The sequence below is a fragment of the Urocitellus parryii genome, chromosome 2 (assembly GCF_045843805.1).
Source record: "Urocitellus parryii isolate mUroPar1 chromosome 2, mUroPar1.hap1, whole genome shotgun sequence".
Classification (NCBI taxonomy): Eukaryota; Metazoa; Chordata; class Mammalia; order Rodentia; family Sciuridae; genus Urocitellus; species Urocitellus parryii.
The window spans coordinates 48,324,537-48,345,263 of record NC_135532.1 but is presented as its reverse complement, the minus strand read 5'-3'; the positions used below and the strand labels follow the sequence as shown (position 1 = coordinate 48,345,263).

The window sequence follows — 20,727 nt, the reverse complement described above, 5'->3', positions numbered from 1 at the left end:
TTAAAGATAAAACTGGCATATTTTGATAACCATGTATTTTGAGTACATGTTTGTCTTTTTTGATAACTTTCCTATATATATTCAAGCAACTAAATTCTTTCATCCTTCCTTATATATAAAGCTATTCTATACTACTAAATGCTTTCAATAATTTTTTGATACAGATGGCTGAACATTACTGTTGTATGTTACTCTTCAATCTGTTTTTATAAGCTTGAATCTATCCCTAGTGATACTTCTAGCAAAATATGATTTTATAAATGGTACATATAAGGTAGCCACATATATCTTAGATAGAAAGTCTGTTTTACACTTTTCTGTTTGTTCAAAAGGAGTATTTCAACACAGTAAGAGGAGATTAATAAGCAAAATTGCAAAATCCTCCTATAATCAATTAGCCAAAATAAGGTACTCTGCTTCCCCCCCCCCTTTTTTTTTTAAATTTTGTGCACTTCTCTAGAGATCAAGAGATGGTAAATAGACCAAATTGAGGAAGAGGGAAGAAACACTGGGAGTTAAAAAAATAGGTTTAAGGGTCATGGGTATAGTTTGCCTGATATGTGTAAGGTCCTGAGTTCAATCCCCATCACTAGCAAAAAAAAAGAAAGACAAAGGTTCAAATACAATTACCTCCAGATCAGGCCCAGAACAAAACAATAAACTGCCATTTACAACAAAATAACAATGAAAATTTTAAAATGCAAATATTGCAATATAAAATCTTCATATATAATCTGTATATATATGGAGAGCAAGTTTACTGTCTCATTGAAATGAAAATTATATATTTTACTTAGAATAAACAATTTGTCTTTCTTAATGCTGAACTGTGGTTTAAATGTGCCACATATTTTATGCTCAAGTAATACTGTCACTTTTCATTTGTTAACTTATCCATTTTACCTAGAGCTTTGCTCTGTATCCATTCATTTCTACTGAACCAAACCAGACTTCAAAGCTGTAGGATCTCTAAGTCACCTACTTATCATGTGCATAATAAAGACAGCTGAACTTGAATGCTCAGAAGCCAGATTAGATCAAATTACTGGGGAAACAATTAAATGTACTTGGATACTACTAGCTAATATACTCTTTCTTAAAAGATAAATGGTTTCTTTTTTTTCTTTCATTTTTATCATTTGATCTAGTAATCTTGCATTTGAGTGCACGTTTTTAAAACTCTAAAATAATTAGAAAAACTACATGTATTAAAACATTTATTTCAAAAACATACAGTGAAAAATGAGTTACTCTAAATATCTAATGATAGGGTTATGATTAATTAAATGAAGGAACAATCGCAACTAAACTTATACTCTTGAACTATAATTACATCGATTATATAACAACATAGAAATAAATTCAACTAGAGTTTTGGTATAGACTCTGATTGCAATTAGATGTTCTGCTATAGAAAAATGAATAGATGGAGAGATTATAAAAATGCACATAATCATACAGAAATATAAGAACAAGGAAAAAGAAAACAAAGATTTTAAACAACAGCTGTGTTTAAAATGGTGATTTTTTTCTATTTTTGACAACTTTATGATGTGTGAAGTGTTCTGTTAAAATAGAACAAATTATAGCCATTTTTAAGGTTATCTTTCTTCATTCAACATTTTTGAAGTTGATGATAATTAGTTAAGGTTTTGGTAAATAAAATGCTCTCTAAAGGCCAAGTCACAAAAATTATAGAATGAGTAATAAAATGAGAGGCTGACACACTGAGGTTTTGATCAGAAAAGTTTTCATATATTCAGAGTGATAATATTTGGAAATAATTCTTATAGTTGGTGGTTGTTGTTATTGAATATGATATGTGCCTTAACATTGATATGAAGTGTTATATAATATAAGGTACCAAATAACCTATATTGTGACTAGGAGGATTGGTTCAGAGGAACACACCAGGTGAAATGGATAAGGCATGGGTAAGTTTCATAAAAGAGAAGTGTTTTTATTTCTGGAAAGTTTTCTGTAATTATTTCATTCAGCAGGTTACTCATTCCCTTGGTTTGAATCTCTATACCTTCCTCTATCCCGATGACTCTTAAGTTTGTTTTTTTTATGTTATCCCATATCTTTTGGATGTTTTTCTTGTGATTTTTTTACCAGCCTTTCTGAGTTGGCTAGACTCTTTTCAAGATGATATATTTCGTCTTCATTATCTGATGTTCTTGCTTCTACTTGCTCCACTCTGTTAGTGATACTCTCATTTGAGTTTTTAATTTGGTTTATCATTTCCTTCATTTCTAGAATTATTGTTTGATTTTTTTTTATAATCTCTCTCCTGATAAAGATGCTTAACTTCTTCTTTTATCTGTTTATGTAATTCATTTTCAATGAGTTCTTTCACTGTTTGAATTTGCTGTCTCATATCCTCTTTAAGGTTCCATTCCATCTGTCTAAGGTATTCCTTGAATTCTTTATTTGACCATTTTTCTGATGCCTCTAGGTCCTCCTGAATATTTAGGCTGTCTTGCATTGTTTGTACTCCTTTTCTTCCTTGCTTTTTCATGCTGCTCATGTTACTTCTTGTTCTGTTTGACTGCTGAGTTACTGTTTACTCCTATACTCTTATTTGATGCTTGGGAGGAAAGGCATTGGAAGGGAAGGGGAGAAGTCACTAAACAGAATGAGAGTAAGCAGGTAGAATTCAAGGAAGGGGGAATAATAAAATTGAAAAGAAATGAAAAGACAAAATAAAAAAATAGAAAAGAAAAAAAGAAAAAAAATTAAGAAAGTAATAAAAAATTTAAATTTAAATTAAAAAAATAAAAAAAATTTAAAAAATTAAAAAAATTAAAAAACAACAAAAAAATGAAAATTAAAAAAAAAATTTTAAAAAAAATTAATAAATGCAGTCTTAGAGTTTGATTAACTTCTCTTCCAGTAGGTGGAGCTGTGCCCACCGGGAGAAGCTTCTCCTCTCAATACGCTGGAACCAATCACTGTGCAGCAGCTCCTCCTCCCAGATTGGGTGGGTCTCCAATCCTGAGTGCCTAGGGCCTTCTCTTATGTCTAGTCACTTCCCCACTTTTCCTCAAGCCAGGCCCTGCTCACTGGTGACGCTCACCATAATACTGGCTACATGCCAGGTCTGCTGCTCCTGTGAGCCCTGTTTTCATGAACGACTGGGCACACTCTCCCTGTTTGCCATTCCCTCAGACCCTAAGTTTTTAGAGCTTGCGGCTGAGAACCCTCAGCGAATTTTCGTTCCCTTTGCCGGGTGACCAATGCAACGGATGGGTCCTGACTATCTCTCCCAAGCCCCGTTTCAATCCTGTGGCCACTGCCTATGAAGGCTCGGTTGGCATTACCTCCGTAGGATCAGAAGGGCCGACCAGTTGTTTCAGCGGGATCGTTTAGTGCTGAGTCACAGCTGTTTGTCTGCGGGAAGCAGGCGAACGGGAGCTTGAATTCAGCTGATCCGGGCTCGGTGTGTGTTCTGAGAGGCCCAGACTGTTCGCTCCAGATCCACGTCAGCTCAGATCCTGAGCAAACAGCATTTAGATGGTTTACGACTCCCTATGCCTGCGCAGCTGAAGAAGTCAGAGACTTGATCTCTCCGCCATGTTGGATCTCAAGACCTTTTTTGTGCAGGTTTTGCATGCTGCCTGCAGCTCTCCTCAGCAGGAACTCTGTGGTCCAGACATCTCTGTTGCCTTGGAGTCTCCGGCAGGTCTGCTTCACTCTCACACTCCATCAAGGTGAAATTTTTAACAGTACCCTCTTTCACTATAATTTTCCTACAATTTCCAAAGTTAAATAGTAAATTACATGGCTTATTGTTCTATGTAGGGGAGTAAAGATAGCTTATTCAGCTCCCAAAACACATTTGGATGGAGCAGAAAGAGATTTTCAAAGTAAATACAAATTATGAGAAATATTTCCAAACTTGGTAGAGTGCTGCAGATGTTCTTAGTTCTGTTTCAGATACAGGTCTTGTTTACCTGATTTCCTACAACCTTCTAATGTAGGTGACATTATGAGGACCCTGTTTTTTCAGCACTGAGCTCTCCATCTGTCTTTGAAGTTGCTATGTTTTGCTTTGATCTTGAAATCAGCTTTTTCAGTGTTTTGATGATTAGTAATGGTTGAAGTCACAAAGTCAGAACATGGCTTTACTCTTTCTCTCCTGTAGGCTTAATGGGATTGTCAAAGCTAAACTCTTAAATTTCTCTTTGATAATATACCCTGTTGTTTTTCAAACTTATTTCCCCATCTTCCTGAAAATAAAGAAAAAAGAGATATATAAACTTGTGAAAAAATGAATGTACACCTATGCCTTGGAAGTTGTTCTTTATTCTCAAGAGAAAACTTAACATTAGTTATTATAAAAACATAAGCATTATCTGAAGGTCACCATTTACTTTGGTTATTTTAAATAAAAAGAGACTAAACTATATTTGCCATGGTTTAGTTATTGGTCCTCAAGTCAGATTACCTAAATATCTAGAGTGATTTAAAATAGTGGACATTTGAATCTAGGGCTTAAAGATCCTGGTAGGTTCCCTGAACTAATTTCTTTAGATAGAAGTTTCTAGATATTATGATACTTTATTCCATTTCTTTTACCCTACTTTTGCTAAAGAAGTATTAAGACCTTTCCTACATGAAGGTGATTGGTTATCATCATTAGCCTATCTGCTATAGATTCACATATAACTCATGAAACTCTGCTATGATCTGAGATAAATTTATGGACATAGTCACTGCTCTGTTAGATGTTCATTCTGTTAGGAGGTACTGGCAAGCAGTGAGACCAACTGAAGACCCACCACTGAGGACATGAGAGTAAGTCCAGGGCAAGCTATGCTGGCTTAATTGAGGTCATTGTTTTTGAATTCTCCTGGACTTAGAAATTGTTTCAATGACGAAACAGTCACTTCATTGAGAAATCAGTGCAGGAAAGTTGAAATTTAAAGGAAAAGCATTCTTAGCACACAAAACAGCAGGTGTATGGATTAAACATTAAGTAGTAGTAGAGATAATTTGTGAAAATCCATGACTTGGGGTGTCTTTTAATAAATAATGCTTTTGTGACCTACAATGTAACTCATGGTTTCAAAAGAGAAATATGGATAAGGATAATGGAGGCAAAGAACTCACACCCTGTATAGGCTCATGCTTCTTTTGAAAGACAATGACTTCACCTGTTGGTCTCAATTTCTCCTACTTTTTCTGGGGTTTGTATCTCTTATCTTCAGGTTCATTCTTGCTTCTGAATCTTTCACTCTTCTGTAAGCATTTTCAAGTCTATCCCTTACTTCCACCAAAGAAAACAGCACAATCTTCTTTGCTGCCTGAATTCTGGTTTCCTTTAACCTCTCATTCCATGATTTTCTGTTGTCCTCATATTCTGGTAGTCAGTTTTATAGAAATGTATGGAATTATGATTAATTTCATATTATAGAGCACAGGTTAGAGGTCAGGTACATGCAATGATTTTAAAGTTAACTCATTCACTTTTCATCACAATACTATGAAGAAGGTGCTGTTATTAGTTCCATTTTCAAAATGATAAAAGTGAGGCTGTGTAAGGTTAAGTAACTTGCTGGGTTACTAAACTGCTAAAGGAGAATTCCTATTTCAGCACTCTGGACCCTGGAGTCCTGCTCCAAACTGCTATACTATGCTGTCTTCCAGAGTTCTCTAACACATGTCTTAGCAATTGCCAGGCTATCAGCCATGTGGAAACAGTGTTAGAGATCTCCGTCATATAGGGCTAGAGATCAGACAAGACTCTGCCTTATTGGACACATCAGCAATTTGACACTTTATTCTTAAAGCAATGGGAAAAGCATGGAGATATTCAAGCCCAGTGCATTTAGAAAATAATTTTAGAAAATAATTTGCAAAATATCAAATGACACACATTTTGAATGCCATTTTGTGTAGAGTGCCAGGCAGTGTATGCACATAGATTGGATCTTTATTCAGGTACATTTCACCCACTAAGTCAGTTCACACTAGTTTTAAAGAAGAGCAGCCCCTTTTGAACAAAGGAAAACAATAGTTTTCATTCATCTATTCTTTTTCTCTTTTATTCATCACTTGAACATATAATGTCTAAGGTCTTCATATGACCCAGTAACATGTTAGAGTTATACAGATTCATATGTCTTCAGAAGGACATCCTGATATTCTGATGTCTAAAAGGAAAAAATAGTCAAGTTACTCCCCATGCCCCCTTCTGCCAGCAACATTACCCTAATATATTTCAGGCAATGACAAAGAGAAGCAATCTAACTATTGACTACCACCATTTCCCCTAAGGTGTTCAAATTAAATGGAACCTAATCTGAAGTTGTTTGGGTATTATTTTTAACTTTCCAACTCTTCCCGTGCTCCTCATTTTAATCAAAGTTCTGCAATATCTTTATCTATTAAACTGGGATGTTGATTCCACCTTACTTAAGGACGACTTCCATTATTTCCAAGTTTATAGATCAAGTCTCCTTGATGATTGCTTATACCTTATATCTCCTGGTTGATTGCTTTTGTTGTCTACCACCTAATTCTGGGTTCTTTACATACTGGTAGACCATATTGTAGCTGCTACAATACATCAGAAAACCTAACAAAAATAAACAGGGAAAATCAATTGCATTTTAACAGCCCAAGATCACTGGCCTGGGAAACTGTATTTAAGACAGTGCCATTTTTTTTTCACTGAGCCTACCAACTTTTGTGGATTTTTCTCTAGGAAAACAGAAAAAGTGTAAGAAAATAACTGCATAATGAAACAACAAATTTCCTTTTTATTCATATTACTTCCTAATGCTGACAAAGTGATATGTGGCCAAACAAAAATGTAAAAGTAGGATTTGTTAAATGCTAATTTATTATGATAATACAAATATGTTCTGTTTTCCTATTTGATAATTACAAAAAGCAATTTATTAAATCATAGAAATGTTGATAACTCATAAACTTTACCTAATCATATAAAATACATAAAATGTACTTATTTCAGTAAAAGTGACTCCACTGTGGTTGACTAATTTATTGCTGATTCAATAGAAGGTCTGATATGTGTAGGTATATTTCATTTAGAATGATGTAGAAAAAAGAACTTGAGGTCAAGCTGGCCTCAAATACCTTCTTTTAAGACATGAAATATTATTATAAAGTTATCAAAAATTTCTGAGATCTTCTTCCTTTATCTGTAAAAATAAGGATAGTATTATCTAGCTTTTAGGGTTTAGGTTATTATGAAAATAGATAGTTCAACCAACGTGGCTAATATATTGCTTTACACATCATAGGTATTTGATATCTGTCTATCATTATGATCAACACTGTCTTACCACTATTCATTAAACAAATTTCATTATATGACCAAAAACCATCTTCAATCAAAAGCAAATGTTTTCACTCAGAATTTTTCTGTTTTCTTATTGCACATTTAAAAATTAAAAATATTCTTCAGAACAAACTCTTTATTGCAAATAGTTTACCTTCTTAACCCATAAACAAACCTTGCTCCCACCTCACCCTGCTCCTCTTTATGATGCTCAATGTTCTAAGAGTTTACTTCTCTCCTCATTTATGCGTATTTAGGTTCTATCTTTTCAAGGCTGAATATAAGTCCTTCCTGCCTGTGAATCCTTTCAGTACCACTCCAATCCACAATGATCTTGTTCTTCAATGCTTTAGATATTTTGTTGTCATTTGTATTGGCACTTGGCTTTACAGACAGAATAGCTGTATGTGTTGTTTCTTGTATTGTGGGGTTGGCAATATATTCTCACAGGTGGCCATGACTTATCTATACAATTTTATTTTGAGATCTTATTTTACTCACCATAAAAATTGTTACTTTGAATGATCTCAATAACAACCTTATAATCAAATATTTTTTCAAGTGTTCATGGCTCATACTGGCAAATGTATTTATTATCTTGTCAGGGCCAAGTGTGCACTTATTAAAACAGCAAGCTTTAACTTTGAATGTAAGAGATATAGCTTACTTCCAATACTTCTAATATCAAAATAATAACAATCATTGATATCTATTCTTTTGTTTAAGAATGTACATTTAATGGAAACAACTTGTTTTTTTAAAAAAAATTTGTTTGTTTCCATGGCAACTCATATTTCAGGAATTTTAGAGTAGAAAATTTCAGTTTTGGAATTGTGGTCATCAATACTGATGCTCAAGAATATCTGTTTTCATATACCTCTTGGACATATTTCACAAATCTCTTACAGTTAGATGGGGCTACTTGACTAGTTATGACCAATATTTCAGGCTGTTAGTAAAAATCATTCTGCATATCTGCATATTTGCTTTGTACCAGGCTAAGGTGAGATACAACATATGATATAACTTTATGGTTTTAGCCACAGAGATACAGGGACCTATTACCATGGCAACAAAATTGACCTATACAGACTAATACAGAGCCTTGGGTATAGCTGTCAACACAGAATTCACACATTGGTCATTCTCTTTTATTTCATAAAATCAGGTATCAAAATAATGTTAATTTGAATTTTTTATAATTTGACTTTTAAATTCTTATTATTTTATTATTTGTATTGTTTTAATTTTAAAATTCTAGGAACCTATAAGAATCTCACAGTTATTATATTAATATGTTTATGTAATATCATAACACTAATTTAACTCTATAGCAAGAATCTTCAGAAATATTTTTTATATTTTAAGAGGGCTTATTTATTATTGAAATTTGACAGGCATTTGTTTAAAGTTAGAGTTCATCAATTTTGCAATGATATAGGCCCGAAGTATATCTAAATAGTGTAATTTACTAGCTATATAGGCTAGAATGTAATTCTTAACATTTTAAGTTTCAATTTTTTTCTGTAAAATTTATATAATGATAATATCTTCCTTGTACCAAACAATGTCTAGTGAGACTTTTTGTGTGCATGTATGTGAAACTGGGGATTGAACCCAGGGAATACTCTGCCATTGAGCCACATCTCTAATTCTTTTTCTTTTTCTTTTTTTTATTATTATTGCTGAGGCTGTATTCAAACTTTGGTCTTCCTGCTTCAGCCTCCCAAGTTCCTGGGATTACAGGTGCATGCCACCATGCCTGGCTTAGTGAAATATTTTTTAGTTTTATATAATACAATATCCATAGTCAGTGTTCAGTGAATATCAACTAAAAATAATTTTTTTGTTCTATCATCTTCCTAAAATGAGTTAATACTTTCTAAATAGGTTTATAAAAAAATTTGCTGCTTTTTAAAATTTTTATTTAAGATTTTAAACACTTTCCTTCTCTTTCCCTTTGTGTTCTTTGGATATTTACTAAGGTCCAGGGCTCTCCAGCTTTTTCTCTATCTCATTTATTAAATGACTTATTTTCTTTACTAAGACAGAGAAAAACAATTATAAAATCCACACTCATGTGACAGTCAGTGTGTGACTTCTGCAAGGTAACATAAGTCTTGTGTATTAAACAGCCATTTTAAGGTGTTAGAAATAATGTTGAGCAAAAAGAGAGACTGTCCTTGCCCTCCTAGAGCTTATGATGTGCTAGCTGAGTTAGATAAATCAAAGAATCTCATATAAAATATGAAATTATAACTGTGATAAATGCTACTAAGAAATACTTCTAGGGAGAGATGTGCAGGATTAAGATTGCTTGCATTTGGAGAAAACTCATTATCAGAGAAGCTAGGAAAAGTTTTTCCAAGGAAGTAAAAATTCACCTAAGTCCTAAGGAGGAGGGAGCATTGGCAGTGTGAAGGTTGACAGGTAGAATGTTCCAACACAGGACATCATGGGAAAGCACGCCTAAAATGCAGAACTGAATGGAGACCTTTACAACCATAGGAGAGACCATACGTAAGAGATGTGATGAGATCAGAGGTACAGGCAGAGTCCTATATGCAAAATTACAGAGTTTCACAAGAGCAATGAGAAGTGATTGGAATGTTCTAAACAGGACAGGGAAATGCAACACATTTTGATTGTTTGTCTATTTGTTTGCTGAGGCTCACAGATAATACAGAAACCCAAATGAAAATAGGTAAGTAAAAATAGCAACAGCAGCTGTAGCCCAGAAAAGAGATGACAGCTTAAACTAAGATGGTGGTGGTGGAGATGAGTTAACAGAACATATTCAAACTTTATTTGAGAGGGAGAATTGACAGAACTTGGCAAAAGACAGATAGATGAATCAAGAAAACCACTGATTTTTTTTTTGTGTGTGTATGTTTGTGTGAAAGGAGGGAAATATTAAATGGCTTGTGGTACACTCACCAACTGTGAGAAGATTAAGATAGAAGAAGACAAGGAAAAGTTACATTTTAGGTATGTTGAGTCTGAAATTTAATGATTGATAATAAATGAATTAATTTATTTGTGGTACTGGAGATATCACCCAAGGCCTTGCATATGGTAGGCAATCTACCTACCAAGGAATTTCATCCCTAGTCCTGAAATAAGCTTAATTAGAAAAAAAAGGATTATGAGGTGGGCAAGTGGACATACATTTTGGTGTTGGGGGTATTAATCTGTGGTGTTAACTAAAAAGATTTGGATGTAGTTGTTTGACTATGAGATTTTCCAGAAGGACTCAAGTATACCAAAGTCTAATATGAAAAACTCCAATATGTAGTGTCCAAGTGAAGGAGTCTGTAACTGCAAAAATCACTAGAGTATGACTACTGAAACTGAAGAAAATGTTTCATCAAGAAAGGAATGCTCAAATAAATTCTAAAGAATGCTTAGAAGTCAAATCGATAAGTAGTAAAAAGTGATCTTTGAACTTAAAAGCAGACATATATCTAACAGTGATCTAATGAAAGTACTTTTATTTGAGTGATGGGACTAGAGGGCAGATTGAAGTGGGTTAAGGGGTGAGTAGAAAGTAAAGGAATAAAACACACAGAGAAACCATTCTTCTTTAAAGTATGCAAGCAAATATGAAAAAAGAGACAGAATATGGAGCTCCAAAAGGAATCTAAATCTAAATACAGGAGCTAGGCTAAGGTGTGTGTATCACAGAGAAAGAGAGAGAGAGAGAGAGAGAGAGAGAGAGAGAGAGAGAGAGAGAGAGAGAGAGAGAGAGAGAGAGAGATTGATTGTCTTTTTATCAAAATAAAAATTGTCTACTTCTAAATTAACTGCATCTCATCTTAAACAATAAATAGTGAATGTGAATCTATTTTTTGTTTTGATACAACAGGAAAATTACTGAGAAATAATCTCTTGGTGAATCACTTATTACAAGCAACTTTGCACTTCTGTGACTGAGAACTCTGTACTTCCATGTGTCTATCTTTCCTTGAATCAGTTACACCTATTCACATTCATGCACACTAGATGTTTGTATTTGTTTAATGCTAGAACTCCTAATGCTAGCTCACAAATCCTACTGTCTGAATTTATTTGCTTTTATACATGAGTCCAGTTCTATTATTTATTAGTGTCATGTTTTCATATCCCATGTAAGGGCTAAATCAAGTTATATTTTCAAATAAATAAGAGAATTTGGACCCCTTGGGAAACCAGAGATACTATTGAACTTTCCTGATGAAAGTTATATAAGGGTATTAACTGTTATTAATATCGTTTTCTTCACTCTTTCCAGCATATTTTCCTAATAGTTTTTAATATAGAAACAAATAATCCAATTCTCATCCCAGAAAAGGGCATCTAATCATGAACTGCAATAGGTAAATATGCTCAATTCTTAATAATATAAATAATTTAAAGGCTAAATAAATCAAATTCTTAACATGTTAAATGTTGAGGATAGGCTTAAAAATAATACATGTTCATCTTATTAGGATAAAATGAATAAATTAACTCTTTATTCTGGAAACCTGAAATATCCCGTGAAGTCTACTCTTCTCCCTCTCTAGAAATGGAGGTATCTGCTTATTCCTCACATATTTTGTTTCTTTGAATATTTTAAAGCAGTGTCTATGTTGTTCCATACTAAGAATTCAATTTTTAAGCTAAATATCCATTCCTTCTTAAAACAGAGCTTCTATTTTTCTTAATCTATTGATATTTTGTTTTCTGATGTGTTCCAGTTTATTATGATTTCAATCAGAATGGGATGCTTAGAAGTAAAATGCAGTATTCTGCTAATTAATTAATTAATCATTTCTGTAAATATTTATGGAAAATTTTCTAGATAGTACTATTTTAGGCTCTAGAATACAACATAGGAAAATCTCTGTCCTCATGGAATATATATATGAGAGAGAGAGAGAGAGAGAGAGAGAGAGAGAGAGAAACTGACTTGATCATTACCAGCTCCTTTGTGAGCATTCTCAAAGTAGCCCAGTTATCATGTAGGTTTTCTTGGGCTTCCTATTTTTGCCATTTCTCACATTTCCCTTATGCAGAAATAGATATTTTTAAAGGTCTATTAACACTTCCTTCCACTCAAAATACTTCTTTTCTTTCTTTCTTTTTCTTTTTTTTTTTTTTTTTGGTAATAGCACATGATCTCTTGCCAGTATAGTCCAAATATGAGGTCAACAGGCAAGTGTTCCAAATATTGCCCATGAACTTGGACACTGAAAAAGTAAGATCATATTTCAAAAATCAAATTGAAATTACCAAATAGTATATGGAGGAAACCCTTATTTTAAAGTGATGAAAAGAATGGGCTTTGGCATATCAATCCTGTTTTCTGATTAAGCATGGAACAATCTACAGAAAACCTCCATCAATCAGAAAATGGCACATAAGGAGTAATGTAAGTCAGTCATAAGGGCAAAGGGGAACCCGCCCCCCCCCCAAGAATTCCACCTGAAACAGAGGGATCTTCTAAAGCTGCTACAAATTCTCTGTACAACCATCTTTAAAGTGCATGGTGATGATGGAAATAAATTTTGAAAGTGCCAATGATCATACAGTTTAGATCTCGTAGCTAATTTGCGCTGTTGATCTGGGTGTTTGCAAAGGTTCAATCTGATATTTATTTCCCTGATAACTTCAAAATAAATAATCATACAGATGTCTAGGTATTAGCACCTTGAGTTCAATCCATTCTATGGAAACCTATTATTTCACCCCTCTGAGCTGCATGGCCATGGAATAAGTGAAATCAGTCACAAAACCCCTATAGAGTCCTATCTTGGTGGCAGATATCTTCCCTATACAGCAATTCAGTACTATGTACTCATTCCATTAAAAAAAAAGGCTCAAGTTGTTCACATACTCCCAGATTATAATCAAGGTTCTTACCAGTTTTTGTGCAAAAATTGTATTAAAATTGAATATTAATATTTTAATATTCGTAAGATACAAATGTTTAATAATTGGAATTGTGTCATTCCTTCTTCCCCATTTTCCAAGGACTTCTGTAAATGTAATTGTAAAAGGTGAGTGCATTACTACCTAACCCAGGGCAAAATGTGCTCACCAGTTCTGTTCAGTTGCTTCCTCTCCTGTTTTTCTCAGGACGAGTGACTCAGTCCTTCAGATGTTCTTCATCAGGGCTTGGATCTGTAGAGTCCAGCAGTTCATGCCCTGCACTGGTAGACTCAGCAGGAAAGGGCAGTATTCATTCTCTCTCTCTCTCTCTCTCTCTCTCTCTCTCTCTCTCTCTCTCTCTCCCTCTCTCCCTCTCTCCCTCTCTCCCTCTCTCCCTCTCTCCCTCTCTCCCTCTCTCCCTCTCTCCCTCTCTCTCAATAGTTATTTAGTTGTAGATGAACACACAGTATCTTTATTTATTTTTATGTGGTGCTGAAGATCCAACCCAGTGCCTCACACATGGGAGGTAAGCACTTTACCACTGAACTACAGCCCCAGCCCCCAGGGCAGTATTCTAATGTTCCTGTTGCTCTAATGTTCCTGTCTCTCTGCCCCTCACCTCCCTAACTTCCATTTACTTGATCCTTTTTCTTTCAAGCTGCCACACTCCCATTTTCCCTTTCCATACCCTGAGCCTCTGAGCGTCTCTCATCTAGTCTCTTTCAGATTAAAAACAAATAAAACACCAAAAAATTTTAAAAAATTTAAAAAAAATTTAAAAAGAGCAGGGATAAAGAGAAAGAAAGAGAGGGGCAAGATTAGGAAGGAAAGAAGAAAGAGAAAGAAATGTTACTCCACAAAGCTTAAGGGAAAGGATTTTTTTCTTTTAGTTGCATTGTGTTGAATACTGGGTCTTTTCTATGAGTTAAGAGTGGGTAAATAACCTTTGGAATATAAATGAAAGAAAGAAGGTAAGACAATATACAGATAATAATAAGATTAAGACTTAGATTAAACTTAGGCATAAAAAGATGAAATATTTGGATCCAGAGGAATAAATTAGTGAAAATATATCTTAGCTTCTTGTTGTTGTTTTGTTTATTTATTTACATTTTTTTAGGAAACCCCACTGACACTTGCTTAAAGAGTTGTGCATTATTGGCTATTTTCCAATTTATCTGAAAGATTCCCAGTGAATGTATGTCCCCTTTAAATCTATAATTATTATTGTCCATTTTCACTCTCAGAAGTATTCCATTTGAACTACCACAAGTATTATAATCTTCAGCATACTTTCACTAGCTCTAAAGTGTTTTTTTCCCCTGAGTTTATTCATTTTTAGTAGTGTGTACTTTTTTTAACTGAATCTTGTTTGTTTAGTATGCTATCTTTGACCTTTTGCAGCACATCTGGCTGTTTGAAGTACAGTGCTGCCCACATTTGATGAATTGGTTTAGTTCACCCTTAATTATTTATCTGCTGCATTCACAAATTGTACTGGGCAAATCTCTTGTCATATTGCGCTAGTTAAAATCAAAGATAAAATGTGACACTATTTGAAGTAACATTGAACTTTAGCTTTCTTTCAGTTAAAAGATTTCTAAAATCCAGGTGATCAATTCTAAATTTAAAAAATAAACATAAATCATTTTCTCTGTTGAGTAATTAATACATAATTACATAATTACCTTATCACATGACTCTCATCAAATAATTATCTGTGGCCTTTAAGCAAGATTTCTGTGCTCTGAGAGTTTCATAGAAATGATTAATCGGTTAGGAAATTTTTTTTCTTAAAGTGAAGGATTATTTACTAGACTTTGGTAGCACCAAGTAACTCTAGTTAAAATGCATTTCACAAGGGATCATTTGGTTACAGAAATGCTTCCAATTCTCTATCCTTTCTTATACCAAGTACTTTGCAATGTGGCTTTGCAACTCTTCTCCTGAAAAGGTAGACTGTCTCTTCTCTTCCTTGTATTTGGGCTAGATTCATGACTTATTTTCTCTTGTAACATATGCAAACTTAAATTGCCAGATCAAAGACTTCAAGGAGACCTTTGTCACTATTTCTTACTTTATTGGAATTGATCAGCTACCATGAAAGCAGGTATAGGACAGGATGCTGAATGATGAGATGCATGGCTAAGCCATCCTAGATGGACAGCTGAATGCCAGACATTAAGGACATCATCCTAAAAGAGTCAATCTAACACTTATCCCAAAATACCATGAGTAAACCTCCCTGCTTAGAGTAAACTCTCCAGCTGACCTACAGAAAACTGAATAATATTAAACACTTTTTCATTGAAGACATTGGGCCTTGGAATAGGTGGTTACAAAGTGATGATTCATGGATACAATGACTTGTAGATTACTGACTTCAATAAATGGAAAACAATTCAGTATAACATAAAAAATATGAACATTTATTACTTGTGAAACAACTCAGTTTGAATATCTAAGTGGCACTTGAGTGGGAGGTATCCACAAAAAATATTCTCATGTTACCCCCAAATCTTTTCTTTCCTCCAAATTGTATTCCTAATGTATTTGGTTACTGGACCCATACTAAGAAAGTATATTGGTTACCTATTTCTACATTTGCTAGTTTTCCCTATGCAATTATTTACTATAGCCTATGAATTCTCCATTTACATATTGATCAAGCATGTGTCCAACTGTTCACTTACTTAGATATTGCCAAATTCCAAACTACATCATCTCTCTCCTGAATGAATTCCTGGAGCTAACCTACAGGACATTATTCAATTTTTTCCTAAGTGTTAATCTGGATAGTACGATTGTAGGTCATTAATTTTTTTCTTTCTATTTTGACATATTAAAGAATAATAAATAACCACAGTAACACATTGTATGGTATGAGTTATAACCCATTCTTTGGTGCTTGTTGCATAGAGAATAGAGTTCACATGTCTTTGCACATTCAGTATACACTCTTTTCATTTTCATTTTCAGTCTCATCCTAAACTCTGCATGTCCTCTAAATTGTCTTTAGCCCCTTGTTTAAGATGATCCTTGTGCCTTAACTGCCATTTCTCATCCTAATTCTAGGAAATCTTCAGCTCATATTAAAGAAACATAACTTTAAAAACATCATTTCAATGAAGCCTTACCTAATAATTTAGTCTGAAGTCATTTCCTATCTATATGTTCTCATAGCACTTTATGTTGATATTAATATGGTAATTAACTCACTGCAGTTAGTAGTATACAGATTTGTCCACTTCTTGACTTTGAACTCTTTGAAGGCAAATGATTATATGACTGTCATATTTATATCCTTAGATTCTAATAAAGTGATTATCTATATGTCAATAACAACATATTTTATGTACAATGTGTATGACTTTTCTTCATTAAATCTTAGTAAGTGTCTCTACCGAGGATTTCAATAGACAATTCATAAGCAAACTATTTTATTTATAATAGGTGTAATATTCATTATTATATTTTACACGAATAGCAATTTGGATATGGGTATTATCATTCTCAGTTTCTAAGGGAAGAAACTTGGAAAGATAAAGGGAGCTGACTAAAGTCACAAAGGTCTTTAACTCTCCAGCTCCATTATCTTTTTACTTTACTGAAAACCCTTAGATTTAAGAAAACAATTTAATCACAATAGAGCATAAACGAAAATCCCTGAAGTATTCAACTAACTTCAGAGTTCATGCATACTGAAAGGTAAAAACTATGAGTGAATATTTTAAGATGCAATTTCTCAGCACAGGCTTATTAAACTGCTGTGTTTTCCCACATCCAGGTTCGTTGTAATTCTAGTCTTGGTAGCCTGAACAGAAATCACTGTTTGTAAAAGATGTGTGATATGAATAACCATGACAATTGCAAATTATTATATATTTTTCGAAACAGAGAAATGAGTGAAAAACATTTGAGCTTAGATATATAATTCTTATAATGCAACAATAAAATCCCAGGTTGAATTTGGCAGAGAAGTTTTATGAATGACCTTCTTTGCTTCATGGCTGTCATTTTTACTTCCTAGAAAGAATTCCCTTTGCTCTCTGGCACCATATGTGTGTTTCCAGGCTTGAAGAAGTTTGTCTTTCTTTGTCAGTCTACTATGACATTGAAATGTACACAGCAAAAATTTGTCACCTTTGTTGATTCTGCAATACCAGCATTTCCTTTCCTGGCAATGAAAACAAAAATAACTATGAGGCAAATTATATTTATCAATAAAAGCAACAATAGCATTGACAATAAATGGGTAGTAGTAAAATATGGAGATGTGGATGATCTTAAGGATTCTGGTTAGTTCATTGATTTGGAGAGTCATTGGTCTTCTTCCAATCAGGAACTCTTGTCATACAGTGGAGTGCACTACAGCAAGAATTCAAATTTAAAACAATTATGCAAAACTATGCTTAACAATATACAACTCACTGGCTAGAATTACATTCTTACATTCTTCAGAAAGAGCTGATACATAGGAAAGTTAGGCAATATCTTCATCAGGCAAGTCAACTGACAGAGCAAAATTTTGGAATATTTTCTAACTAGTCTGTTACTTATATGAGAATAGTATACATAAGTGTAGGTCTTATGACACCTAAAAAGGGGAGCTCCAAAAGGGTTATCTTAGTGTACTATTAGGATCTCAGCCACTATTTGTCTATTAATGATGTCCACTGTGTACTTTGTTGAAATTTTAGTGATTCACCAGGAATGCTATTATAAGATTCTGTAAGTGTATGAATAAATGACTTGAATTTCTCCTAAGAACATATCTAATGAGAATCCAGTGAACTAGCCTCTGAGGATCTTCTGTAAATATGAAATTGTTAATGAAATGTTTTCCCTAGCATCTTACCTAATTCATTACCTCACAGTCTCATAGAGGAGAGAAAATAAGTTTGCTAAAACGTAGAAATTTTTCAGATTACACAGTTATACATTGGAGTATAAAGTGAAAAGTTCTTGAAAAGCAACTTGAGGCCTGCACTATTTAAATTTCATTTAACTACACTATACCTGTCATTTCCCTTCAGTAATGTTATTGATTCAGGGTGACTGTCTCAGTTGTGGTTCTTTGAAAGTAAGAAACAAAAATAAACATAAGTGATTTAAAGAACAAAAATGGACCGTACATTGTTCACAGGAACAGGGCAGAGTTGAAAACCTAGTCAAGTTGTTGGAAACAAGGATTTTATTTGCCCAGTGTGAGTTATTTGTTCACCCTGAGTGATACTGGCTGGTGGTGCAAGGTATTGGGATTTGTGGTGTTTGGAGTGGCAAGTCAATGCTTGTACCAGTGTAAAGGGGAAAGGGAGTTTAGACAGCTTCCACTAAGGTAATAATAAGGTAAGATAATAAGTGGCTCATTCTGCCAATCTCATGCTCTCCTTTGATTATCAACTCACTTATTTCCCTCATTTACTTGTTATATGTAGTTCTCATAATGAGAAAGAGAATAAACAGTTACTAGCAAATCCCAAAGCACTATCATAAAAACCATATTTTTTCTTTAACATTATTTGCTAATTTAAGAGGAAGAGGAGTCTGGTGAAGCCGGTAAGAAAGTTTTTCACCAGGTCCCCAAGAAAGGGTTTGAGTCAAGAGAAATTAATCATAGTCATAATATCATAATGGTGATAAGACTTCCTTCTTAGTATACTACAGAGAAAAAAATAAAAGAACAATGTCTAAGGAATCAGAAAATGGCTTCTAGTCCTAAATTTCCTATTTTATTTTCATATAAACTTGAGCAAGTCCATTAATTCCTCTAAGCTTTTGTTCTATTAATCTGATAATGAGATTAACAACTTCTGACCTATGCAATAATATTATCAGCAAAAAAATAACTTATGGGAATGTTTTTTGCACATAAAGACTTCAATGAGTATGAGTCATTGAGTTCTGTGTAAGTTAACATTTTTATCTCCTCTAAAATTACCCTCATACTAGATAGTATAAATTGAAACTAAAGGGCATTTTGGAAATATTTTCTAAGCCATTCAGCATTATAATAACAGTCAGATAATTTCTTTACTGAAAGCTTCAAGAGGATAATGGTAACTTCTGAGTTGTTTTTAGCACCAGCTCCATGTCCTGCATAGCCTAGTATTTTTCTGGCCCCAAATCAATTCATGATTGAATAAGTGAAGATTTATTGTTCAAGAAATCTATTCAAAAGATTGTAGCTCAAAGTACATGAATTCACAAGGTCTGTTTCAGGGGAGTACACCACAAACTTTTCAGAACAATTTTTACTAGACTCTATTTTGGTTTTCATGTAATGGAGCATCATGGGAGTTTCAGGTTGGATATTAAGAAGGATTCCATAAAACATGCAGTTCCTTTTTCTGTCCCTTAGAGTAGTGGCACCAATTCACTTCTGTGCACTTTTCATTCATTTGCACAAATGAATCACCATGATGAGATGTCTAGGTATAGGAAAGCAAAACAAGTACTTCATTCACTCATTCTTTTCTGGAGAAAATATAAAGGCAACATGAAGACCCAGAGACTCAGATAGAGATGTTCGATATTTTATTTAGCAATGTAAACAAGATAGTTATTTAGTGAGACTGTGCTAGTGCAAAGTTAAATAAGAAGATTCCTCAGTAAGGGTCAAAACATATGTATGTGTAAGTGTGTTTATTAGTATTTCTTGTAGGTGATCTGAGAATCCAAGAAGCTGATCTTCTCTTCACTCTGTACTGGAAGGAATACTATGAGGACACCTGGCCTGGATCACCATATTTCCATTCAGGTTGTTAACACCATCCTTATATTTCATTTAGAATTAAAAATAAACAACAGACTTTCGAAATGCACTGGCAACTATTTCCATTGCCTTATTAGAACCATGTGACATCCTTCCTTCAGGTCATCAGCTAGAACAGGAAAGGAAAGATGTCTTCATTGAATAAGTGGTAAAAAGAAGTCTTTCTGAGGCAAAATGGTTGGGACTACCAACTGGCATTATGTGCCACTGCCCTTCTATCAGAGCAAGGTGAAACTGGCAGCATAATGGGAGAAAAGGTAAACTAATTGTAAAGAACTCCTTTGGTGTGCAAATAATAAGAACTATGCTATCTTATTTTTTTTTACAATGTAATTAAATTTCTTCATCAAAGTTATCTCTATATTTCTGTGTAACGGGAAAACAAAAACGAATGGCTGTTATCTATCACTAACTTAAAGAGGTATGTTCAAAGCAATCGCAAACTTCATGTAAACATAGGATGGCAAGTGCTACCCTGAGAAATCTGAAGCAGATGTCCAGAGTGAGAGGGTTGGCAGAGGAACCCAGCCACAACTGACAAGGGTTTCTGGAATATGTATCCGTTCCTTGGGCACCTTCAGAAATACTAGGGAAGGAAATTGGATAAATTTAATTTTTACTTTCATGCTAAAGATATCACCTAAGACCATGGTTACCTAGTTCTTATCACATGTGGGATGACCCTTGATAGATGGATAATAAGGGGTCATGTGGTTACCATAAATAATAAATTGTCCCTTTCCTCCTC

General features: G+C 33.9%; 1 long non-coding RNA gene across 3 annotated transcripts in view; it reads left to right on the top strand.

The window, feature by feature from the left end:
• The first annotated feature begins 3,064 nt into the window (after positions 1-3,064).
• LOC113190362 (uncharacterized) overlaps positions 3,065-20,727 on the top strand; it is a 168,023-nt gene continuing 150,360 nt past the window's right edge. The window contains exons 1-3 of one of the 3 annotated variants that reach the window (XR_003301772.2): positions 3,065-3,713; positions 19,869-19,964; positions 20,081-20,236. This is a non-coding gene — a long non-coding RNA (uncharacterized LOC113190362). The remainder of the gene's footprint in view (positions 3,714-19,868; positions 19,965-20,080; positions 20,237-20,727) is intronic. The other 2 variants (XR_003301773.2, XR_013342420.1) reach the window with 2 other exon arrangements.